The sequence below is a fragment of the Vulpes lagopus genome, chromosome 2, assembly GCF_018345385.1.
Source record: "Vulpes lagopus strain Blue_001 chromosome 2, ASM1834538v1, whole genome shotgun sequence".
Classification (NCBI taxonomy): Eukaryota; Metazoa; Chordata; class Mammalia; order Carnivora; family Canidae; genus Vulpes; species Vulpes lagopus.
The window spans coordinates 165,601,532-165,627,725 of record NC_054825.1 but is presented as its reverse complement, the minus strand read 5'-3'; the positions used below and the strand labels follow the sequence as shown (position 1 = coordinate 165,627,725).

Here is a 26,194-nt window from a genome sequence, read left to right as displayed (position 1 = left end):
TGGGGATTTTTTCTGGCTGTGCATTTCTCCAATTAGGGTCCAGAACCCCAGGCCCTGCCTTGTACCTACGCTGCTACTTTGGGTGGTGTGACGTCCAGTCCTCGGGGCCTTTCAGGGTGATGCTTGGGAAATCTTGACAGCGGCCCAGGCCAGCAGTCGGCACTTTTCTCTGTCAGCTAATTGTTTACTCGGTTGTTTATTTATCCTGGAGTGGAAGCTAGCCGGGTGTGCGGGGGCGGCTGCCCCCAGGGAAGCCTGCTTCCTGTGGTTGGCTTGCTCAGCTAACACTGGCCCTCCAGTGCACAGGAAAGAATTGGAGAGCTGGGAAGGCGCTCCTTGAGAGTTCTGAACGAACGTTCACTCAAGGAAACACTGCATGAGCCCTTGCCTCGTGCCTGGACCTGTGCTGGACGCATCAGCATTGACTCAGACAGCCCCTGCTCTGCGCTCACTGGGTTCGCAGTCCGCTGGGACAGAAGGGCCCGTCACTAGACAGGGACAGCCCAGGATGGTCAGGGATTGTATGGAGGATCCAAGAGGGCTATGGGAACGTAGAGGGCGTGCCTGAACCAGCCTGTGGGTTAGGAGGGCCTCCTGGAAGAGGGGTCATATGAACTAGCGTCTCAAAGATAGGTAGGAGTTACTCATTGGACAAGAATTGTCTTTTCAGCCATCTCCTTTGTTTAGCATGGGATTTATTCATTTATTTATTAATAAGTATTTATTGTGGGCTATTTGCCAGACTGAAGAACTAGCCAGACAGAACTCCTGCCTTCAGAGGGCTCACACATAAAATGGTGATACCAATACAGAATTTCAAGCCCTGGTGGAGTGCCATGAAGAAGCAATAAGTGTGTAGTCATCTGACCTCCACTGCCTGAGGTTTAATTTCAAATCTGCCACTGACTAGCTGTGTAACTCTCTGTGCCTTAGTTTAGTAGAACCATAACCACTATAATCTACTCATAAGATGTTGAGAATTAAGTGAGTTAATATGTTTAAAGTGTTTAAAATGTCGCCTAGCATAAAATACTGTTTTCATCAAATAAGGACTCAAGCCAAATCTGGGAAGCCACTTTGAGGAAGTGATTTTTTTTTTAATTTTTATTTACTTATGATAGTCACAGAGAGAGGGGGGGGGGTGCGCAGAGACACAGGCAGAGGGAGAAGCAGGCTCCATGCACCGGGAGCCCAATGTGGGATTCAATCCCGGGTCTCCAGGATCGCGCCCTGGGCCAAAGGCAGGTGCCAAACCGCTGCGCCACCCAGGGATCCCTGAGGAAGTGATGTTAAGCTGGGCATTGAAGGACAGGGTAGAGTTGACAGGCTCCAAAAGACAGAGAGGGACATCTAGGTCCAGCGGGAAACCAGTCTTCTTTATTCTAGGTGCTGCCAGTTCACAGTCTTTCTAAGAATTGGACAACCTGAACATGGCATTAGAGTTATAAAGACATATTAATTTGAGGTGGGGAATTCCTCAAGTGTTCCCTTGTTCCCTCAAGTGATCTAAAAATCATTTACAAACTAAGGTTTGTGGTGACAGCCTAAAGAAAACCTGGGCCACACACTTGATTGGTTTGGCTCACAGTACTTAAAAAACAACAAAAATACACAACTAAAAACCGGATTATATACATAAAAAAAAAAGCTAAGTCAGAAAAGTCAAGGGAAAGGACTCTGATCAATAATAAAAAAAAACTTTATTTAATGGGATACTTTAAAACTTGAGGGCATAAAGGGTACCTGGATGGCTGTCAGTAGAGCATGCGACTTGATCTCTGGATTGAGTTCGAACCCCACGTTGGGTGTAGAGATTTATTTATTTTTAAAGGATTTATTTTTATTTATGATAGACACACAGAGAGAGAGAGAGAGAGAGAGAGAGGCAGAGACACAGGAGGGAGAAGTAGGCTCCATACCGGGAGCCGACGCGGGACTCGATCCCAGGACTCCAGGATCGCGCCCTTGGGCCAAAGGCAGGCGCCAAACCGCTGAGCCACCCAGGGATCCCCAGTTTTTTTTTTTTTTTAAGATTTATTTATTTTTATTTATGATAGACACAGAGAGAGAGAGAAGAGATTACTTTAAAAGAATAAATAAAACGTCAGTATTTGTAATTGTGCCTATCAATTTTTCTAAAGTAATACTTTTTAGCACTTTACAAATCTATCTCATTTAATCCTTTCAGCAACCCTACGAGGGAGGTACGACGATTATTCCATTTTGTGTATGAAGAGACTGAGAAAAAAAAACAACACGCAAAATGCAATAGAAAACAGCCTTTCTTCACGCATTCCGTAAATATTGACTCCATGCCCAGAACGCTCATCTTCCACCATGCATACTTCCGGAGGGGTCCCAGAGGAACCCCTCCTCAGTTCAGAAGAACTCAAGGGTTACAGCAGTGCCCCTTCCCATCATTACTGTTTACCCTGCACGGGCCAAAACTGACATTTGATTTGCAGTCATTTGCACAATGCTGACTCGGAGGTCAGGGCTGCGTGCAGGAGCGGACCCCTGTCTCTCTCCCGGGCCTGGGCGATCACCGAATCCAGAACAAGTCGTATCAACGGGCGCGCTGCCCGCACATTTTCTTCCCTGCGGAGGGAAAAAGCACGCGCTCCCGAGCCCTGCCCCTCCTTCCGGAACGACAAATTGCTAGGCTTGGATTGGGCTGGGGAGGGCCACGCCTCCTCGTGTCCTCCAATCAACTCCCTCGCTGGGTGTTCTCCCTTCCCTTCAGCCCCGCCCCACCGCCCCACGTTACGTCGCTCCATCTCACCTCCTCCGTTATCCCAGGGGCTGAGGCTCGCGCGGCAAACCCACCTCCCCTTACCTCCCATTGGCTGGTCAGGTCCCGCGCGAGCGGGATCGCGCCCTTCGCCCCCGCCCCCAAAGCCGGGCCATGCCTCTCCCCTCCCGCTTTCTCCACGAGCCCCCGCAAGGAGGGGTCGGCTCCTTCTGGCGCGCGCAAGAGCGCGCGCGACTCCCGCGGGCCACTCCCTCCGCCTTGCGCCAGGCAGTCTCTCCCGCGCACGCGCACTTGCCCGCCCCATTCCCTTTGCCTGCTCGCAGGCTCCCTGGTGCTGTCTCGTGCCGCAGCCACCGCAGTAGCGGCATTTCTTTGGGGCGCACGCGCATTATGGTCTCCGCGCTCGTTCCCAGCCAGAGGCCGCGGTAGTGGCACTGAGCCCCTTGGGCGCATACCGCCCTCACTTCGTCTCCTGCCCGGCGCCGGTCATCCTCTGGCGGCGCGCACCCCGGGGCCGTTATCCTCTTGCAACGGTCCGCACGCTACGCACGCGCAGTAGCGAGGAGCGCGCGCGCGCGGGAGCGGCGGCCGCAGGAAGGAGGCGCCGCCGTCGCCATTGCGAAGGAGGGAGGGAGCGAGCGAGCGAGGCTGGTCCGCCCTCCCCTGGTTCCCGCCCCTCCCCCCTTCCCCTCCCCGCCCCCCCGCCCCGAGGGAGAGCCGCGGCGCGGCGGGAGGAGGAGGTGGAGGAGGCGGAGGAGGGAGCCTGCGAGGGAGGGTCCGCCCGGCCCCCCGCCGCCGGAGCCGCCGCCGCCGCCGCCGCCGCCTCAGCCGCCGCTGGACGAGGAGCAGCAGAACATGGCGCCGGGGCCGCCGTCGTCGCTGCTGGGATCCTGGAGGCCGGAGCCGCGCTGAGGGCGCCCAGCTGGTGAGTGCGCGAGCTCGCGGGCCCCGGCGGCGAGGCCGGGCGCCGCCCCGCTGCGGGGTCCAAGGGGAGGCGGGGACCGCGGGGCCCGGAGCCCGCGAACAATGGAGGAGCCGGAGGGGGAGGGGAGGGAGCGGCCCCCCAGGCCCCCCGGGCCCCGCCGTCCCCGCTGCTTCGCGCTGCGGCCCGGCCCGCGGGGCCCGCCCGCCCTTTTGGACCTGTCCCTGCTCGCCCCAGGCCTGCTGTCCCCGCGTCTGCCCCCACCTTCCGACCCATTTGGGATCTCGGTGTCTGTCGCGGCCACCCCCTCCTCACTTAAGCCACTCTGCTCCCAATTCTGCACCTCCCCCTTCCCTCTTCCGCCCTCGGTAGTGCCCTTCGCCCCTCCAGGACTCTACAGTGCTCTTGGGACCCACCTCCTCAGTGACCCTTCTGCATCCCTGAATTCTGGACCTTCACTTTGGGATTCGTGACCCTCCTGCCCCTCTTCGATTCTACTCTCACCACCTTCCAGATCTGTTGCCTTCTTTGACCCGTTTACTGTTATCCGCCCTCTGTTGCACCCCCAGGAACTGTCCCTTTAGGACCTGCAGTTCCACCTCCTTGGAGATCCATCTGAGACCTTGTTCGTCTTGGCACTGCTTGCCCTTAGGTCTCCTTGGAGTTAATTCCACCTCCCTCTTGGGCTCTACTGCCCACTTGGGGGCCTGCTGCACCCCAGGGATATTCCTCAGCTCTCCGACCCTTCCATGCCTCATTTCGGCCCCTTGCCCCCTCTCGGACTCAGATGCACCATGCTTGCCTCCTCCGCTTCTCAGATCTTGCTCCCATTTGCCATTCAGACCTTTATTTCTCTTCCAAACCTTTCTACCTTTCCGATCTGCCCTTTGCCCAATTTCAGATCTTGCTGTGCCCCTAACCTGCTTGCTTTTCGACTCTGCCTTCCATGAAGCAGCCTCCTCCCCTCCCAAAACCCTGCAGCTCTCATTTCTGCCATTCACTTCTCTGACCTCCCTAACTCAGCCTGCCCGCAGCGTCCGTGCTGCCCTGCAGGCCCCAGTTCTGCCCAGTGTTCCTGCGGTTTCCTCTTCTCTCCACCTCCTCGTTGGCACTGTAGAGCTGTCTCATTCATTCGCTCCCCCTTTCTTTGACCTGTTTCCCCTTCACTTGTTCTCTGCTTGAGATCTGCTTCTAGCCTCCTCTTTGCTCTGAGTCCTCTCCTCTCTATTTTGGCTCTTCTTAAACTTGCCCTTTACCTTGGTAAATCTTTGATAACTTCCCTGACCCATCACCCCTTTCCTTCCCATTTTGCTGCATCTCACAGACCTGCCCCAGATCCTTTTTTGCATCTGCTCAGCTCTGTCCCATCCGCTCTAACGTTTTCCTCCCAGCTCTGCCCTTTTTGGAGCTGTCCACTTGCCCACCTATCTTTTTGACCCATTTTAACTTTACTATAGCTGTTCCCTCTTGGAATGGTTTCTTTAATCCTGGTCTTCCTGTAATTGCATCCCACCTGTGTTGTCTCTTAATTCTGGTTTTCCACCTGGACCTCCTTCTCCCCCCACCATTTTGATTCAGATCTCAACCTCCACTCTTTCCTTTCTTGTATTTGTTCTCCCTCCTTTGTCCTTTTACCTTCTTTTTGAGTTCTTCTTCTCCCAGTTCTGCCCTATAGTAAAGAGATCTTCTCAACCATTTTTTCCTATCACTGGCTGCCTCCCCACTCCCCAGCTCCCTCTTGGAGCCATCTCACTTCTTGGATAGATTTTCCCTCTGCTTTTGGTACCCATTTCCCAATTCTGTTCCTTGTTGACTTGTTTCCTCACCTTTTCTTTCCCTTTGTATCCTGTCAAGCATCTTCTGTCTTGGTTCCTGTCAGGCTTCTGTTTGGTTCCTGTCAGGCTTGTTTCTCCCAGCTCCCCACCCTTGACCCGCCCATTCCCACTGAGTGCTTCCCCTCTTGAGGCTTGTGTTCCTCTAGCATCCAGTCTTCAGCATTCAGAGGGGAAGGGTCTGAGTTGAGCCTAGGGTTCTCTAGGCTCTGGTGTAGGCTGCAGATTCACTTGGCACCCTCACCCTCAGGGTTTTATTCCCAGAGATCCTGTGAGATCTGGGTAGATAGGTGGGGGTTGGTTGGCTGGTTATAGCTCTCTGGAGTCTTGGGAGTGTCTCCCCCATTTTCCCTACTTCTACCAAGGTTAGTGGTGGTGAGGGGGTAGATCTCTTTCCATTGCCCCATTTTTTTTTTTTTTCCTCCTCTTTTCTATCTTGCTCCCCAGCCCGTTTCAGATCCCTGGACTTTGCAGCTTTGTGTCCTTCGAGACAGTGTCCTTCGAGACAGGAGAGTGCAGCTGCTCACAGGTCATTCTTTTAATTCCCTCCCTCCTTCTCTGAGCTATTGTAAAGAGACAGTTGTACCCTCTCCCCCCTTCCACCTCCAAGGCCTTGGGAGAACTTAGAAGTGTGCTTTTTCCCCCTTCTCCTCCACCCCCACCCCATGACAGTCTTATTTTTGTTTTATCTCTGGCTGGGGAAATGCTAGTTCTCAAGTTCTCCCCAATCCCACTGGGGGTTATGGCCACATTTGGTGTTTACTGCTCTGGGGCTGCAAAAGCTGCAGTGTTGCCTTCCCTAATGGCCTCTGGTTTGTAGTGTGACCTTTGGGAGGGTGGGCTTATTTCTTTTCACCTCTGCCCCAGGAAGGCTCCAGCTTCCTGGTCTTAAATAATTAGGGCCTGAGTTTGGAAAGCCCGTTGTGGTTGTTTGTGGAAAGAGAGAGTGCCAAGTGTCACTCAGATTTCTGCCCTCTGGTGTTGCAGGCGCTCTCCACCAGGGGAGCTGAATGCCTCTGGGCAGATCCTTGCTGGAGTTGGGGGTGGGGGCGCTCTTTGGTGTAGAAGTATGTGGGTGGGCCCTGACATTCTCCAAGCCTTGTGAGTGACCTGATTTGGTAGAGTGAGGAAAGGGTGCCAGGAACTGGCTGATACGATGAGATTTTTTGGTTTTATTACCTGAGAAATGTACCTTAGCTGTGGAGCTTTTTCTTCAGTGATCTTATGATAGGGGTGGGGTTTAGGAAATTTATTCAGAGAAAGAGGTGTTTTTTTTTTGCAGAAAAGCCATCTAACCATTTTTTGTCCTTGGGAAAGAGAACCTTTGTATGTTCTAGGTTTATTTATTTTATTTCTTAAGTAAATCAAAAGCCTGATTTCCCCCGCCCCCCCTTTCGCGTGGCCCAGGGCAATTGCATATTAAAACAGCCATCCAGCTGTGAAGGAACATTTACTGGAAGGACTTTATTTCTTAACTGAGCTATGATCAAACTTTGTTTACTTCAGCACTTATTTAGAAATAGTTTTGTGTGAACACTTGAAATAAAAAAGCGTTCACTCTTATCTACAGAATTGGACCATTGACTTCTCAAATTTTAGGGTATTTGTATATGATGTAGTAAAAGAGGGACTAGATCATAGATCTAGTAATTCCCGTAGCTTCTGAGTTCTTCGGACTTTAAATTTTTTTTTTTTTTAAGATTTTATTTATGAGAGAGAGAGAGAGAGAGAGAGAGAGAGAGGCAGAGATACAGGCAGAGGGAGAAGCAGGCTCCATGCAGGGAGCCCAATGTGGGACTCATCCCGGGACTCCAGGATCATGCCCCTGGCCGAAGGCAGGAGCCAAACCGCTGAGCCACTGATGGATCCCCAGGACTTTAAATTTTCTGACAAGAGTCTGGTGATTTTAATTATCTATAGTGTGTGTCTTCATCATTATTGACTTAAGAATTTCAGTTCATCTGGTCCATTCATTTTTGAATTTTGGCCTTGTGAATCATCATTCATTCTATGAATTTATTTTAGAGTTTATGTTTTCCATGTTGGTATAAGTAATTTTCTTCTTTTTAAAAAAATATTTATTTATTCATGAGAGACATACGGAGAGAGAGAGGCATAGACACAGCCAGAGAGAGAAGCAGACTCCATACTGGGAGCCCCATGCGGGACTGGATCCCAATCCTGATCCTGGGACTCCAGGTCATGCCCTTGGCCAAAGGCAGAGACGCTCAACTGCTGAGCCACCCAGGATCCTTTGTTTTTTATTCTTAATGGGGAAGTAATAGCTAATTAAGAAGACAACTGTGTGTGCAGCACTGCTGAAATTTGTGTTTTAGAGTTTTTTAACATCATTGGCAGCATAGAAAGTTTCTTCATGGCCAAAGCCAAAGTTTATATAATTTGAAGAGAGGAGACAGAACAACAAAGGACTGAGTTTTCTTCCTAAACTGGTAACTGCTGTTACAAAGATTGTCATGTTTCTCTAATGGTAGCAGAGACTCCAACCTCAGTGTCAACATTTGCTTTCATGATGGAATTGGGTGCTACAGAAATCTGAGGTGGTAGCCTTGGCCTTCTGGAACAGTTAACATGCCAGTTGGGGGTGGGGTGTGGAGCAGGAGATAGCAGTAGATGACTCTTCAACCAAGTAGCAGATCTTCAGGGGCTCCTGCAGTGCCTAGAAAATCTCTGTAATACTAGTCTGATCAAAGTTTTTCTCTTCCTTTTTTTTTTTTTTAACTATTCTTTTGACCATATCCCCCTTTTCTTTTTCTTTTTTCTTTTTCTTTTTTTATATCCCCCTTTTCTTTTCCATCTTCTTGGCACAATAAGGCCAAAGCATTTAGGATAGTTAAAAAATAATCAGAAAATAGTCATTCTTCTCAATACATGTTACTTGGAAGAAGTTGTCCGTGTGTAAATCCATGGGCCTGATGGTAACTTTTGGTAAAGGACAGTCTAGGAGAAGTGAGGGATTCACAGATGACTGTAAAACTGCAGCCTCATAGGTGTTTCTTCAGTCTTTGTGTGATAGGAAGATACAGCAGGTCAATATAGAGATTGACATGGTGAGAGAGTGTTTGTCCATCTCCCTCTAGTCTCTTCTGTTTTCACATCTTCAGTTTGTGGGGGCCTCTGAGAGGTGGTAAGCTTCCTGCAGGGCCTTCCTGTGATCCACTATGACTATTGTCATTCACCACCTGGGTGTCTTAATTTACCCAGTCTGTGTGACATTTTATTGACCATCTAGTCTAGTTGTTTAAAATTTCCTTTTTACACTATATGAAATACAGAAGCTTGGAGAGTCTTGAAGAGGAAAGGTGACTAGCAGAAATCCCTTGGATTTGGAGCAACACAGCTTGAAAACCTGTGCCTAGTCTAGAATCCTGATTTACAGCTGGGAAAATGAACTTGCATGGAGCATGGTAACAGTTTTCCTGTCATAATTGAAGGAATATTGGAAGTAGAGGCAGAAGGCCTTCTGGTCTAGGCCTTAACCTAATTCGTGGGAACCTTGAACAAATCACTTCACCTCTCTGGGTTTCACATTCCTAGTATGAAGTCTAGTGTGCTGTCCAGCTCTGGTTGTAGAGTATTGTCCTGGACCACATACCAAGTTAGAGCTGGGACTGGGACTAGACTCCTGGTCCTGCTCTTTACCCCTCCATCGCCTCCACCCCTCCCATTCATCTCCACATCAATCCTGTGGCCCAAATTGGGGGTAAGGGCTCTTTCTCTGAGGGTTGCAGTAAATTGAACTGGATCGCCTTTGTTGTATACTTTTTTCAAACATAAACACCGTCTCTTTTTCAGCCATTCATGTGAAAATTAGTTTATAATTTTGGGGGAGAGAGGCACCCAGATTGTATTCACTACATAAGTAAAACCATATACCTCTTTTAAAAGCAATATAGAATCTTTCAAGCTGAGTCATTGTTGACCTACGCTCTCAAATAGCTGTGTCTGAATAGCACTTGAATTGCTAGTATTAAGAAATGCAAACAAATCATTCATGTTCATCTTCCTGGAAGTTTATTTCTATTTAATTTTTGATACAATGCTTTAATGAGGTTTTGTCTATGAAGAATTCTTGAAAATAACTTTTGGCATCTGTCAGTCTGATTTTCATTTATTTGCTTCTATGGTGCTAAGAAGCACCATTAAGTTGATATATTAGCAGAGAACCAGGTACTTTCAGCCATGAACCATCATCACAGGAAAGTAATATTTACTTTAGTTGAAAATAGCCAGACTTGCCTATCTCCTTCATCTTCCTTTATTGAAATGAACATTTTCATTTTATGAAATTTGTGGCAGTTGTGACTGTTGCATTATGCATCTGTGATATTTCATACCTTTTTTGCTCTCCTAATGTGCATTCTTACCTGGAAAATGTCCTTTTGCTGGTCACTATGGTAATATTTGCACTTAGAAATCAAATTTGAACAACTGAAGGCAGCTTCCTATGGTGTAAAGAATATTGAATTGATAATGAAGAATCTCTGGTCTAGCTCCAGCTCTGCTGCTTACTAGCTGTATGACTTTGGCCAAATCATTTTCACTTCCCTGGGCTACAGTTTCTTCATTTGAAAACTGAAGGGATTATACTAGTTGGTTCCCATTCTGCCTTATTTTATAGATAATAATACTTGATTGTTTCCGCTTTCCAAGTAGTAAACTCCTTGAGGGTGTTTCTTTTATATCTTGTCACACCTAGCAAAATACCTTATATATAGTAGGCCCTACTACATATATGTTGATTGAACCCAAACAAGTGCCAAAGCCTTTTTTTCTCTTTTGTGGGGGTAGGTGGGTGGAGAGATGTGCACCAATGATAATGGCCATTTTTAGGCTTTAAACTCTCAGAGGGCAAGCCCTCCTGGTCATCATTTAATTCTCATATATACATAATAGAAGTATCCTAACCAGGGTTACACAGCTGAGAGGTTGAGAGCTGTGTTATAAATCCGTGTCTGTCTTATTTCAAGATCTGTGTTTATTAGTGCCTTGTTTCTTTGGGATATAAGAATAAGCTATAGGTTCATCCTCTTAAAGAATTTATAGTCAGTTGTGAATGATTAGCTATATGTAATGTAGGGTGGGTTGAGGGGAGTAAATGTTGAATAGAGTATTCTGATGAATTTGTGTTCTTTTTTTTTTTTTTTTTTTAAGATTTCATTTATTCATGAGAGACAGAGAGAGATAGAGGCAGAGACATGGGCAGAGGGAGAAGCAGGCTCCCTGTAAGGAGCCCGATGCAGAGGACTGGAGCCCGATGCAGAGGACTCGATCCCAGGGCCTGGGATCATGCCCTAAGTCAAAGGCAGATGCTCAACCGCTGAGCCACCCAAGTGTCCCTCAATTGAGAAAACTTTGGGCAACTAGGAATGTATAGGCAAAACTACACCTAGCCCCTTGACTTATTTGTGTGGAACTTACTACAATGCTTTTTTCAAAAACCGGGAATCAGAAAGTTATTAAATAATGTTAGGATGAAAATATGCTGGGCAGCTACAGCTAACAGCCTCTTGAAGTGTAAAAAACTTAAAAAAAAGTTTTTTCCATTTAAAAGAAAGGTCAGAATCATGGCTTCATCTATTGTATCCTGCAGTACTTAGGAATAAGACAAAAGAAAATGATTACCATTAATTGCCGTGGGCAATTAAAAAGGATTCTTTGTTCGGTAACAAATTGTGTACAAACGAAAGCCAGTACTGCATTAATACAAGATTATTAGATTCTCAAAATCTGTATCTTTAACTAGAGTGGCTTTCACTTCAAGAGAATTATTTCACTGGGAGTAGTATACTTTTAAATGTTTGATGATAAAAGTATCACTAGGTCTTTATTTTCCAAAAATGTTAGGTTTGTAGGTAGAAGCCTGGTGGATGCTACTTTTGTGATACAATTTTTTTTTTCTCTCTCCCTCTTTTTTTTTTTAAAGATTTTATTTATCCATGAGAGACACCCAGAGAGAGGTAGAGACATAGAGAAGCAAGCTCCCTCTGGGTAGCCCAATGTGGGACTTGATCCTGGAACCCCGGGATCATACCCTGAGCTGAAGCCAGACACTCAACCACTGAGCCACCCACGTGCCCTTTGATATCATTTCTTTTTTTTTTTTTTTTAATATTTTATTTATTTATTTATGATAGACATAGAAACAGAGAGAGGGGGGCAGAGACACAGGCAGAAGGAGAAGCAGGCTCCATGCCGGGAGCCCGACGCGGGACTTGATCCCGGGACTCCAGGATCACCCCTGGGCCAAAGGCAGGCGCTAAACCGCGGAGCCACTCAGGGATCCCTGTGATATCATTTCTAATGACCTGAAATAATTGAATACTTTTTGAATGCTGGTGACTTCTCAGAGATTTTTTCCCTCTGATTGATAGATAAATCACTAGAGGAATGCAGATAAAACCTTTGGTAAATGAGGAAAAAGGGGAAAGGGCTTCTCAGGGCTTAGGCAGTGAGTGAGTCTCTGCCAATTGGTGTATGCCCAGCATTAGCCAACATCCATAAAGGCTTAAGTGGCAACATTAGCTTACATACTTGTGATTTCTTTTTTTTTCCCCATAGCTGTAATTTCATGTTCTGTGTGAAGACAAGGAATACATATATTTTCTCCCGTACAGATCCTCTTTAAATTTTTTTCTTTTTTTTACAACAATTTTTTTTCAGGTTTTTAAAAATTTATTCATGAGAGACACAGAAAGGCATAGAAACAGGCAGAGGGAGAAGCAGGCTCCCTATGGAGAGCCCGATGCAGGACTCGACTCCAGGACCCCGGGATCGTGACCTGAGCCAAAAGCAGACACTTAAGCAACTGAGCCACCCAGGCATCCCAAATTTTTAGTTTTTATTAAAAAAAAATTAAGGTGCAACTTACATGTAGAAAAGTACATAAATCTGAAAGTGTACCTTTCTGAATTTTCTACATATTGTCCAGACCTCTTTTTTGTATGAGGCATCACTTCCTTTTCTACACACTTCTTAAGTTGAAATTTATTTGAGCATCTCCATGTGTGAGGCATTTTAAGTCTTGATTTTACTAAAGGAATGTGAATTGTATAGAGTGATGTTTGTAACTTTTCCAAGTTTGTTAAGGTTACGTATCTGATAAAGAATGGGATAATAGTGGAACACCTGGATGGCCCAGCAGTTGAGAGTCTGCCTTCAGCTTAGGGTGTGATCCATCGAGTCCCATATCAGGCTCCATGCGTGGAGGCTGCTTCTCCCTCTGCCTGTGTCTCTGCCTTTCCTCTATGTCTCTCATGAATAAATAAATAAAATCTTAAAAAAAAAAAAAGAATGGGATAATAGTGATCTGGTACAAATTACCACAAGTGACAAAAGCATTCTTTTAATAACAGATCTTCCCTATTTGTGTTGTAATTCCAGAGTTTTTGGGTCTCTGTTTGCTGGGAATTAAAAGGAAATAGAAAAAAAAATAAATAAAAATAAAAATAAAAGGAAATAGGTAGTGGTCACTGCTGGTGGTATATGATCAGGACTGTCAGGCACAAAAACTTGGTGTGAACTTTCTGGAAAGCATTTTGGCAGGGTTTTATTTAAAATTTTTAAAATATTTTATTTATTTATTCATGAGAGACACACAGAAAAAGAGGCAGAGACACAGGCAGAGGGAGAAGCAGGCTCCACACAGGGAGCCTGACATGGGACTCCATCCCTGGTCTCCAGGATCAGGCCCTAGGCTGAAGGCAGCGCTTAAACTGCGGAGCTACCCGGGCTGCCCTTGGCAGGATTTTAAGACATAAAATCCTTGATCAACTTATAGGAATCTAGATGGACCAAGAAATCGAGATGAGGACCAAGATTATATACAAAGATCTTAACTATAGTGATGTGTATAAAAAATAAACAATTTAAATATTTTAACCTTAGGAGAATGATTGCTTTATTGAAAAGTATGGAGTCATTTTTAAAAAGGATGTTTTTTGGAGAATTCTTGACGTGGGAAAGTACACACAAAATAAAATTAAGTATGAGAAAAAAGCAGGATATAGAACTATAAACAGTATGATTCCAGTTGTTTTAAAATATATATGGGAAAAAGCAAAAGCAACATGCTAAAGTGCTGTTTGTATTTATCTTTGTGTTGTAGAATTTTGAGTGAAATCTTTTCCTGAGTTTTTCACAATGATTTTACTATTTTTTAACAAATGTTTTTTTTCTTTCTTTTTCCCTGTATGGTTATGTTATGTTTGGTGTTTATTATAAACACATGAAGGAAAAATTGAGCTGAAAAGCAAATTAGTCGTTGTGAGATCTGGTGGACTCTAGTGCCTTTGAAGGTTAAGGCAGTCACCCTTTCTTAGAACAATAATTAAATTATTAGCAGCATTACCAGTTAATAGCAACAGCATGCTCATTGTGTACCAGGAGACTACCAAGTGTTCCCTCTATTCTCTTCACAATAACCCTCTGAGGTAGGTGGTATTTCATTTTGTAGCCAGGGAACTGGGGCTTCCATAGGGGACTTGCCCAAGGTCACGCAGCTGGTATAGCTGAGGCACTGTGGTTCAGAGCCTTGGCTCTGTACTGACTCCTGCGGTGTGCTATCCATTTCATAGAATTGAGTGCACCCCCGAGATGAGAAGAACTTTTAAAGTCTGCTTTGTGGCTGATAAGATAGCTGACCCCTCTGTTCTCTTTTCAGCAAGGTGCCCCCCTCCACATGGCTTGTTTTAAGAGAGAGAATCTATTCGTATATTACTTTCTCTTTTCTCTCTCTTTTTTTTTAAAGATTATTTATTTATTTATTTATTTATTTATTTATTTATTTATTTATTCATAGAGACACAGCTAGAGAGAGAGGCAGAGACACAGGCAGAGGGAGAAGCAGGCTCCATGCAGGGAGCCCCATGTGGGACTCAATCCCGGGGTCCCCAGGATCACGCCCTAGGCTGCAGGCGGTGCTAAACCGCTGCGCCACTGGGGCTGCCCTACTTTCTCTCTTTTCTCAGTCAAAATCGAGAATGGACATGACATACATTAGTTTTATCTTCCCTTTTATGAAACCAAGATTCTTTTAAGATGTAAATAATTTAGGGCTATTAAGTCAAAGAGGGAACAGACTACTTTGTAGTTCCAGAGGATAGAGATCCAGGGAGACAAGTTTCCTTTTTCCTCCCCCTGTTCAACCAATATTTGGGTGTCTACACTGCTGAGAGTCCTAGTTATATGGAATATGCCTCCTTCTCCCTCAGATAGTTTATATGCCATTTATTAAAACAAAAGCAGGGACACCTGGGTGGCTCAGCAGTTTAGTGCTTGCCTTTGGCCCAGGGCATGATCCTGGAGTCCGGGGATCGAGTCCCACATCAGGCTCCCTGCATGAAGCCTGCTTCTCCCTCTGCCTGTATCTTTGCCTCCCTCTCTCTCTCTCTCTCTCTCTCTCTCTCTCTCTCTTTCTCTGTCTCTCGTGAATAAATAAATAAAATAAAAAACAAAAAACAAAAGCAGTTCTTCCCTTACAGGTAACACAAGGAACACCCTGTTTTGGTACCAGAACTTTAAAAATTTAGAAGGCCTATGGCCTGATATATCCATCTATCCCCCCCCCCCCCCCCCCCCCACCGATCTTATCTTAAAAAATTAGGTGTGACCAAACATTTCAACAAGAGCACGGACGTTTACTTGGAAGATAGATTTCATCTTGTTATGAGAAAGAACTTTTTAATAACATGGTCCAAGTTCATGTTTTATTTCGAATAAGAAGTAATTTGGAAAAAAAAAAAAGTAATTTGGGAGATGTAAAATGTTACTGTTTTTATTGTTGTTAATTAACAAGACGTTTCTGCACACAGACACACACACACAGACACTTATTTATATACTGGTCATTCTTTCCTGAAAGAGAATACCAAAAGACCTGATGTTTAGTTGACATATGAGGGGGTTTACGTTCACACATCAAGAAGAAATTGCAAAATAGCTTTGGATTTTTTTTTTTCTGTTTTGTTCTCCATTTCTTCTGTGAACCTGCTACATTTATCCTAGAACATGTCCGTAGGAACATAATATTTGTTGAATTAAAGGTATATACATTTGGGCAGTCCGGATGGCTCAGCAGTTTAGCTGCTGCCTTCAGCCCAGGATGTGATCCTGAAGACCCAGGATCGCGTCCCACGTCAGGCTCCCTGCATGGAGCCTGCTTCTCCCTCTGCCTGTGTCTCTCAAGAATAAATAAATAAAATCTTAAAAATATATATACATGATTTTATTTATTTATTCGTGAGAGACACAGACATAGGCAGAGGGAGAAGCACACACTCCACAGGGAGCCTGATGTGGTACTGGATCCCAGGACCCCAGGATCACGCCCTGAGCCGAAGGCAGACGCTCAACTGCTCAACCGCTGAGCCACCCAGGCGTCCCTAAAGGTATACATTTTAGAGAGAAACCAGGGTGTGTGTGTGTGTGTGTGTATGTGTGTGTGTGCGGTGGGGAGGGGGGAGGCAGTCTTTCAGTTCTTTGATTCTTGGGATTCCTCAAGCTATGTAAAGAACCCTTTCTCCTGTCGGTTTTCATTTTGATTCATACCAACTTTGTTACCTTGGACAAGTAATATATTTTAATTTAAATTCTTGTCCATAAAATGAGCCTCAATACCTGCTCTTGTGTTGTGATTCTAGATTTTTTTGAGAAGTAAATGCCAAGAATGAACGTGGAAGCCCCATAAGGTTGGAAGGCCTTTCAGTTTTCTGGGAGAATGGAAGAGAACAATTTGGTTAATTAAACCGTTTAAGTAACCAGAGTATTGTAGCACTACAAAGGCAGCATGCTGGTATTTTGACTCAGCAGAGCAGTACATGCTATTGATGTGTTATCTTGTAACTTGCCCCCAGGTAGCAGTCAGTTTTAGGGTCTTATCAGTAAGTGTCTCACACGTCTAAATGTTATAGGTCATAGGCCAAATAGCAGTGGTTGAGGTCTGTTTGCTTTCACAATGTTAGGACTGAGGCCTCAGGTATTCTCATCAAGGCACATGGGCCTCCCTTGGAGTCCCCGTCCTACCTCTTCCCAGCTCTGTGCTTTTAGACAAGACACTTAAACTTTAGTGCCTCAGGCACCTCATCTATAAAAAGGGGAATATAGTGGTGTCTACTCTCAGACTCACTGTGCAATTAAAATGGGTGGTATATTTAAGAAGCTTAAAATAATGCCTGGGTCATGGTAAATGCTCTGTTAATGTCATTATTAGTGTAGTGGTTCCTGGACTTGGGTTTTATAGACTAGTTGAATACAGTAGTGGGAAAACACATACAAATTTACTAATTTGTAGTTTTTCCAAGGAGGGCATTAAAAAATAAATGAGAAACTCTCCTTTTATTAAAAATGAGATCCATTGTCAGAATAAAAGGTAGTAGCCTTTCTCAAGGAAGTTGGCAACTGTATATAGACATATGTAGGTATATATTTTTATTATTTTTGTTATTTTAAATATTTATTTATTATTCATGAGAGGCACAGAGAGAGAGAGGCAGAGACACAGGCAGAGGGAGAAGTAGGCTCCATGCAGGGAGCCCGATGTGGGACTGGATCCTGGGTCTCTGGGATCACACCCTGGGCCGAAGGCTGCGCTAAACTGCTAAGCCACCCATATATATTTTTAGATCTCATTTTTACGTAGATTGAGTAAAACTTTGCCACAGGCCAGCACCAATAATGTATGATTAGGTATTTAGGCAGACAGACATAAATTCATGACCCACTCCTCCTTTTATTTTGTCACCTTAAATGAGCTGTTGGACTTCCTGAGTTTTCTCCTGTGTAAAATAAATATACTAATATCTGCTTCACTGGGTTGTTGTGAGAAACTGAGGTAATGAATGAAATGTTTGGCATATAATAAGTGCTAAATTGATAGGCATTGTTATTCTCACATAGGAAGTTAAATATTCATTGGGATCCAGTTGAGTGATATCCACAGTGCTGGGTGCCATTGGGAAATTCAAGAAATTAGGTGTTGTGCAGAAGTCTCTTGCAAGGTATCCTCTGCATCTTTTCCTCTCATTTATTCTCTCAACGAGTCATGAAACGAAAACCTGACTGTTGCATTCCCTTCGTTAAAAACCTTTAGTGCTTTTCTATTGCCTTCTAAAGTGCTTGACTTGTCATGGGTGCCTAATTAATGCCTGAATGAAGGATAGAGTAGCTGTGCAGACCAGAGAGATTTTTGGAAAAAAAAAAAACAAAAAAAACACTGATACACTAAGTAAGCATATTGGGGGTCCAGAGCTAGATCCTGGAGCTTGGAGTTCTAGCAGCTGTCCTCTATGGCTTTGGGCATTTGAATAGCCTGTAGGACCGGGTTGGAAGGTGTCTGCAAAAGCTTGCTCAACCTGGAACAGATGATACTTTTCAGACTGCCCCTCCTCATCATATGACAGTCTGCACAACATCCCTCTTCCCTGTGAGCTCACCCCTAGGGAAATCCTTTTCCTTTCCATCAAGTGAAGCTAGGTCCTCAGAGACTCCTGCAGTAATAACCAGTGTTTCCTTAGTCCTTTCCATACGCCAGGCATTGTTTATGCACCTTATATATAGTAACTCAAGTATCAAGGAATACACATAAATAGCCCTCAGAAATAGGTACTTTCCTTGTATCCATTTTATGGATAAGGAAACTGAGGCAGCACATGTTAGGTAGTGCAGTCAGATTCAGAAAATAGAACATTACACCTCCCCCTTCCACCTGCAAAGGACCAAATTTTTTTTTTTTTAATTTAATTTATTTATTTGAGAAACAGAGAGACAGGCAGAGGGAGAAGCAGGCTCCATGCAGGGACCCCAACATGGGACTCAATCCTGGGTCTCCAGGATCATGCCCTGGCTGAAGGTGGCGCTAAACTGCTGAGCCACCCGGGCTGCCCTTTTTTTTTTTTTTTAATTCATACATTTTTTTTTTTTTATAATTTTTATTTATTTATGATAGTCATACAGAGAGAAAGAGAGAGAGGCAGAGACACAGGCAGAGGGAGAAGCAGGCTCCATGCGCCGGGAGCCTGATGTGGGATTCGATCCCGGGTCTCCAGGATCGCGCCCTGGGCCAAAGGCAGGCGCCAAACCGCTGCGCCACCCAGGGATCCCTAATTCATACATTTATGATAGACACACAAGAGAGAGGCAGAGACAGGCAGAGGGAGAAGCAGACTCCATGCAGGGAGCCTGATGTGGAACTTGATCCCGGGACCCCAGGATCACGCCCTGGGCCCAAGGCAGGTGCTTAACTGCTGACCCACCCAGGGATCCCCAGGACCAAATTTTTATACAGTTCTCTACTGGGTTGGTTTTGTGTGTGTGCTTTCTTTTCTCTTTCTCTCTCTTTGGGAGTTAATCACCTTCAATTCACATATTGACCTCGATTATTGGGAAATGTTTCTCCCAATGAAAGTTATTTGGATGAGCATAGTGCATTCTTTGGTTTGTCCCCTGATCCTTAGTTCAGCTTACCTGTTAAAGATTTCCAGGATGATCTGGCAGTGAATTCCAGTTCTGTTTTCCCTTTTCCTTTTTTAGTGAGATTCTAATTGGACTTCATCATCTGTTTTTCTCATTTTACGGTATTTGCATCTAAGTTTATCTCAGCAAAATACAGATCAAAGCCTATCACCCAATTCATTTTTATATTGTCTCCTTTAAAGTATCTTGCTTTTGGTTTTTGGGGAATTGCCCTGGAAATTTTGGTATTGCATGATGCAGGGAAGGGTCAGTGTCATCTGCTGTCTGTCACCAGCCAGCCCGGAATGCTCACTTTAATACCCATTTCAATATATACGTGTCTTTCTGGAAACCTTCCCCAGATCCTCCCTCTCTGTTTCCCAGGTCTGAATTAGCATTAGGGCTTCTTTGTAGATCAGCCTTAATAGAACCTTCTGCACCATTTTTTATGTATCTACTTGAACTCAGCTAGTGGGACTGAGAAACTGAATTTTAAATATTACTTAATTTTTTAAAAAATATTTTAATTTTTTTTTTTTTTTTTTTTTTTTTTTTTTTTTAATGATAGTCACAGAGAGAGAGAGAGAGAGAGAGGCAGAGACACAGGCGGAGGGAGAAGCAGGCCCCATGCACTGGGAGCCCGATGTGGGATTTGATCCCGGGTCTCCAGGATCGCGCCCTGGGCCAAAGGCAGGCGCCAAACCGCTGCGCCACCCAGGGATCCCCTTAAAAAATATTTTTAAAGATTTATTTTATTTTTATTTATTCATAAGAGACAGAGAAAGAGGCAGAGACACAGGCAGAGGGAGAAGCAGGCTCCATGCAGGGAGCCTGATGTGGGACTTGATCCCAGGTCCCCATGATCATGCCCTGGGCTGTAAGGCAGTGCTAAACCGCTGAGCCACCGGGCTGCCCTTAAAAAAGATTTTATTTGAGAGAGAACATGAGTGAAAAGGGAGAGGGAGAAGCAGACTCCCCACTGAGCAGGGAGCTGACATGGGGCTTGATCCTAGGACCTGGGGATTATGACCTGAGTTGAAGCTGCCTTCCCTTAACCCACTGAGCTACCCAGGTGCCCCTACTTAATATTTTTAAAATATATTTTTAAAAATATTTTATTTATTTATCCGTGAGAGACCTGGAGAGAGGCAGAGACATAGGCAGAGGGAGAAGTGGGCTCCCTGTGGGGAGCTCAATGCAGAACTTGATCCCAGGACTCTGGGATCATGACCTGAGCCAAAGGCACATGCTCAACCAGTGAGCCACCCAGGTGCCCCTCCTATGTATTTGATGAATGTTTGACAGGCAGCCCTCACTGGCTGAAATAATAAGGAAAATTAAAATATTCCTTAAATTCTTTTTTTTTTATTTTTTAAATTTATTTATGATAGTCACAGAGAGAGAGAGAGAGGCAGAGACACAGGCAGAGGGAGAAGCAGGCTCCATGCACCGGGAGCCCGACGTGTGATTCGATCCTTGGTCTCCAAGATCCCGCCCTGGGCCAAAGGCAGGCACCAAACTGCTGCGCCACTCAGGGGTCCCTATTCCTTAAATTCTACCTTCCAGGGATAACCATTGTTAACAATTGTGTTTGTTGTCTTTTTTTTTTTTTTAAGATCAACTTTTTAAATTTTTATTTGACAGCACAAGCAGAGGGAATGGCAGGCAGAGGGAGAGGGAGCCTGACGTGGGGCTCAATCCCAGGACTCTGGGATTATGACCTGATCCAAAGGCAGATGCTTAACCTACGGAGCCACCCAGGCACCCCCAATTGTGTTTTAATTGTAGAAAAAATTGCCAGTTTTCATTGACATTGCAGTGATTTCTGCACAGGATTCATCTTTGATTCTAAAAATCAACTTTTTAAAGAAGTTTATTTTAGTAATCTCTACATCCAGTGTGAGGCTTGAGCTCATGACCCTGAGATCAAGAATCGCATGTTCTTCTGACTTAGCCATCCAGGTCCCCATCTAGAAATCAACGTTAATTAAGGTTGTTGCAGGTTGGGAACCCTGGGTGGCACAGCGGTTTGGCGCCTGCCTTTGGCCCAAGGTGCGATCCTAGAGACCTGGGATCGAATCCCACGTCGGGCTCCCGGTGCATGGAGCCTGCTTCTCCCTCTGCCTATGTCTCTGCCTCTCTCTCTCTCTGTCTGACTATCATTAAAAAAAAAAAAGAAAAAGGAAAAAAAAAGGTTGTTGCCGGTTTGGGAATTTTAGGAGATGGAGGCTTAGAATGCAGGTCAGAAACGTAACAGAAATAAGTATGACTAATTTTGGTTAAGTGCCTTTATAAAGACTGTTGTGACATAATGGAATTCTGTCCTAACTCTTAGAGTTCTTAGTGAAAATCTAGGAAAGAGGATGAATCATCCTTCTTTCCTCTTCCATAGCCCAGATGATTTTGCCAGCATTTTGTTTTGAGGATGAGTTGAACGTTCAGGGGATTTTGGCTTGACTCCTTGAGGTGATTAGGGTATCTGGAGAAAAGAAATTATAAAGGGATTTATTACTTGCTAGCAAGATTGAAGAAGTAGAAACGGATCTGCTTGAATTTATTTTCCATTGTAAAAGCATTTCCTTAAGACAAATTCTAAATCTAAAGTCATTTCAAAATAAGTTGTTGTTGTGTTGTTTAGTTGTGTGTGTGTGTTAAGCCAAGAAGAGCAAAAGCATTTGAGGGCTGTGACTTTAGGAAGGGGTAAGCGTACATAAATTCGGCTTATATAAGGGCCCTCCAGGAGTTCTGCCTGTCTCTGTCCACTTCCCTCCTTAAATTCAGTGTTCCACCCACGTCAAGTGACTGTAGCTCTCCCAGATATCCTGCTTCTGGGTTTTTTGCATATACTGTTTCCTTTTATCTGGGATGTTCTCCTGCTACTCCCATCCCAACCAAACCAACCAAAAAAAAGCTTAACTAATTTCTTTTAAGTGTTTAGATCTGGCTTAGATTTTATTTCTCTCAGGAAGCCTTCCCTGACTGACCTTTAGTCTGAGTTTACCCCTGATGTCATGGTACTTTTTTTTTTTTTTAAGATTTTTTTTTTTTTTTTTTTTATTAGAGAGAGAGAGAGAGACAGGCGGAGGGAGAAGCAGACGCCATGCTGGGAGCCTGACGTGGGACTTGATCCCAGGTCTCCAGGATCACACCCCGGGCTGAAGGCAGCGCTAAACCGCTAAGCCACCGAGGCCGCCCAGTACTTCTTATTCTGATTGAATTGCCTGTTTTCTCTTTCTCCAACTACATCTGAAGCTCCTTGAAAGTAGATGCTGTGCTTTTCATTATTTTATCTCTAAGCATGTGGCTCAGTCGGTTAAGCATCTGACTTTTGATTTTGACTCAGGGACCTGAACCTGTGTTGAGTTCTGCACTGGGCATGGAATTGGTTTAAGATTCTCTCTCTCCACCTCGCCCACTCTCTTTCTTTCTCAAAAACCCCTCCCAGGGGAATCCCTGGGTGGCGCGGCGGTTTGGCGCCTGCCTTTGGCCCAGGGCGCGATCCTGGAGACCCGGGATCGAATCCCACATCGGGCTCCCGGTGTATGGAGCCTGCTTCTCCCTCTGCCTCTCTCTCTCTCTCTCTGTGACTATCATTAAATTTAAAAAAAAAAAAAACCTCCCAAAACAAAAAACAACAACATATAACCGAGAGATTTAAGTATCTTTGATGTTCAGGAGATGTTGTTTTCTTTCCTTTCCTTTCCTTCTTTTTTTTTTTTTTTTTTTTTCTTTTTAAAGATTTTATTTATTCATGAGACAGAGAGAGGCAGAGACCAGGCAGAGGGAGAAGCAGGCTCCATGTAGGGAGCCCGATCGGGACCCGATTCTGGGACCCCAGGATCATGCCCCGGGCCGAAGGCAGGAACCAATCGGCTGAGCCACCCAGGGATCCCCTGGAGATGTTTCTTTCTTTATTTTTTAAAAAATATTTTATTTATTCTTAAGAGACACAGGCAGAGGAAGAACCAGGCTCCTCGAGGGGAGCCTGATGGGGGACTTGATCTTGATCTTTAGTTCTATACCCTGAGCCAAAGGCAGACTCTCAACCACTGAGCCACCCAGGTGTCCCCAGGAGATGTTTCTTAAGTAAATAGCTCCACAGTAAGGGCATCTTGCTGGCTCACAGTTGGGGGAGCATGAGACTCTTGATCTCAGGGTTGTGAGTTTGAGTTTCAGCCCCACATTGGGTGTTAAGATTACTTAGAGAAAAAAAAAATTTATATAAAAAACTCCACAACTTTTAAAAGCTTTTTAAAAAGCTTCCACAAGAAGCAGGACTTCTCACATCCTCTCAGGCTCCACTGGCAGTTTTGCTCATGCTTTTAAGGAATGGTGGCTGTCTGTAGTTTACTATAAACCAATATATGTGCCATAGATGGCCAAATCCCTGCCATAAAGAAGACTACAGAGATGAGAAAGCACATTTTTTTATAGGCTTATTCTTGTATATCAAGCTCCAGGAATCCAATTTAGGTAAATATTTTATTTATTTATTCTTTAAAGATTTTATTTATTCATGAGAGACACAGAGAGAGGCAGAGACACAGGCAGAGGGAGGAGAAGCAGGTTCCATGCAAGGAGCTTAATGCGGCACTCGATCCCAGGAATCCGGGATCAGGCCCTGAGCCCAGCCCTGAGCAGGCACTCAACCGCTGAGCCACCCAGGTGTTCCATTAGGTCAATATTTTAAAGTCTGCTAGTTATATAGCATTATCTTTTCCTGTGCTATGTGAATCTATCTCATTTTATCTTAAGTGGTAATGTGTAGGTTGTTTTAAATCTATTCATTAGTAAACCAATCAACAATTAATTATATAGAATGTGTACAGCCCTAGGCAGAATACATGATACTATCAGATATGGTCCCTGCTTTTGAATTTCTTTCTTTTTTTTTTTTTTTTAAGATTTTATTTATTTATTCATAGAGACAGAGAGGGAGAGGCAGAGAAACAGGCAGAGGGAGAAGCAGGCTCCATGCAGAGAGCCTGATGTGGGACTTGATCCCAGGTCTCCAAGATCACGCCCTGGGCTGCAGGCGGCGCTAAATCGCTGTGCCCCCAGGGCTGCCCTGAATTTCTTATATTCTAGTTGGGAGAGAGAGAGAATATCCTCATCCCACAGTTTGTTACTGTGGCTTAATAACATGAATCAGGTAGCAAGAGGAATAGGGGCCCTTGTGGGTCGTTAGATGTTGCAAGTGCTAAAGCTATCACCTGTCTTCAGTTTCCCTTAATGTCAGTATGACCTCTAAAAAGCAAAATGGTGGGCAGCCCAGGTGGCTCAACGGTTTAGCGCCGCCTTTGGCCCAGGGTGTGATCCTGGAGACCCGGGATCCAGTCCTAAGTCGCGCTCTCTGCATAGAGCCTGCTTCTCCCTCTGCCTGTGTGTGTGTGTGTGTGTGTGTGTGTGTGTCTCAGTCTCTGTCTGTCTCTATCTCTCTCTCTCTGTCTCTCATGAATGAATAAATAAAATCTTTAAAAATTTTTTTTAAAAGGGCAGCCCCGGTGGCGCAGCAGCGCTTTGGCGCTGCCTGCAGCCCAGGGTGATCCTGGAGACCCGGGATCAAGTCCCATATCGGGCTCCTTGCATGGAACCTGCTTCTCCCTCTGCCTGTGTCTCTGCCTCTCTCTCTCTCTGTGTGTGTCTCTCATGAATAAATAAATAAAATCTTAAAAAAAATAAAATAAATTTTTAAAAAGTTAAAAGCAAAATGGTGGTGAATTTGGATCCCCTCTAGTTAGATGTGGCTAAAAAATGCAGATAGGCAAAGGCTATGAACTGAGGGTCTGTGGATCCTTAAGGGATTGGGTTGGGGGGAGTATCATGATGCCCTCAAAAGTATATGCTACATTTTGGTTCTGTTTATTTTTTGTGGGGAAAGGATGTGTAGCTTTCATTAAATTCTCAAAGGAATCCATGACCCAAAAAAGATTAGAACCACTGGCTTAGAGTAACACTGAGACCCATGGCCTCCTTTTGTCTTCCTTTATTTCACCGTTTTTTTTTTTTTTTTTTTAAAGATTTTATCTATTCATATGAGAAAGAGAGAGAGGCAGAGACGCAGGCAGAAGGAGAAGCAGGCTCCCTCCGGGGAGCCTGATGCGGGACTTGATCCCAGGACCCCAGTATCACAACCTGAGCTAAAGGCAGATGCTCAGCCTCTGAGCCACCCAGGTGCCCCTATTTCATCGTTTTAGATTGGGCACTGCATTTTGTTTTTCTGTGATACTTTGAGGACTCCTTATTGCAAGGTACTGTACTGTTGAATATCTAAAGGCAGAATTGTGTAAAATGTTTTTTTTGAAGCTTGGTATTGTGACTCTTAAGCTTTCATCTGTTCTCTTAATTGTTTAATAAAAACTTCTTCATATTTAAAATCATAATCACTGCTTTCCTAGGTCCAAGTAACTGAATAGTGGTCACATAAAGATGAGGATGACTAGGCCCTGGCCCCAAATAAGTAGGTTTTTGGTAATACACAATGTAAATACTCAGAAATGGTTGCTAGTAGTCTTATGGGAACAACTACCATGTTGAATCATGGCTATAGCCTTGAAGGATGTGCAGGATAGGATGTACAGGATGGAAACATAGGGGAAAGATTATATAAACCTTATGTTTTAGTGAAATTCTACTGTTACCTCATTACTTCATTGATATGTTGCAAAACTTTGCACGTGAGGGTATAACAGATTATGTGCTTAAGGCCATTGCCAAGTGGAGAGGTCCAGTTGGAAACAGTGAGGCCCAAGCTGTGACACATGTATTCTCATGGAACTCTTTTTTTTTTTTTTAATATTGTTTATTCATGAGAGAGACACAGAGATAGGCAGAGGTATAGACAGAGGGAGAAGCAGGCTCCTCACAGGGGAGCCTGATGCAGGGCTGGATCTCAGGACTCTGGGATCATGCCCTGAGCCAAAGGCTTAACTGCTGAGCCACCCAGGCGTCCCTCACATGGAACTCTTAAAAGTCTGTTGGTGTGGGGCACCTGGGTGGTCAAATGGTTAAGGGTCTGCTTTTAGCGTAGGTCATCATCTCTGGGTCCTGGGATCTAACCCCACGTCAGGTTCCTTGCTCAGCGGGGAACCTGCCTATATCTCTTCCCTTGCTCATGTTCTCTCTCTGTATCTTTCTGTCTCAAATGCATAAATAAAATCTTAAAAAAAAAAAAAAAAGACTGTTGGCACCATCTTCCCCCCTCTGGTCAATAGGGTTCTC

At 44.7% G+C, this 26,194-nt stretch overlaps 1 protein-coding gene across 2 annotated transcripts in view; it reads left to right on the top strand.

Annotated features, from left to right (window-relative positions):
* Positions 1-3,488: 3,488 nt before the first annotated feature.
* Positions 3,489-26,194, top strand: part of ARHGAP35 (Rho GTPase activating protein 35) — a 138,870-nt gene continuing 116,164 nt past the window's right edge. For both annotated transcript variants that reach the window (XM_041746450.1, XM_041746452.1), the window contains exon 1: positions 3,489-3,677. The gene's annotated coding sequence lies outside the window, so the exon portion shown is untranslated. The remainder of the gene's footprint in view (positions 3,678-26,194) is intronic.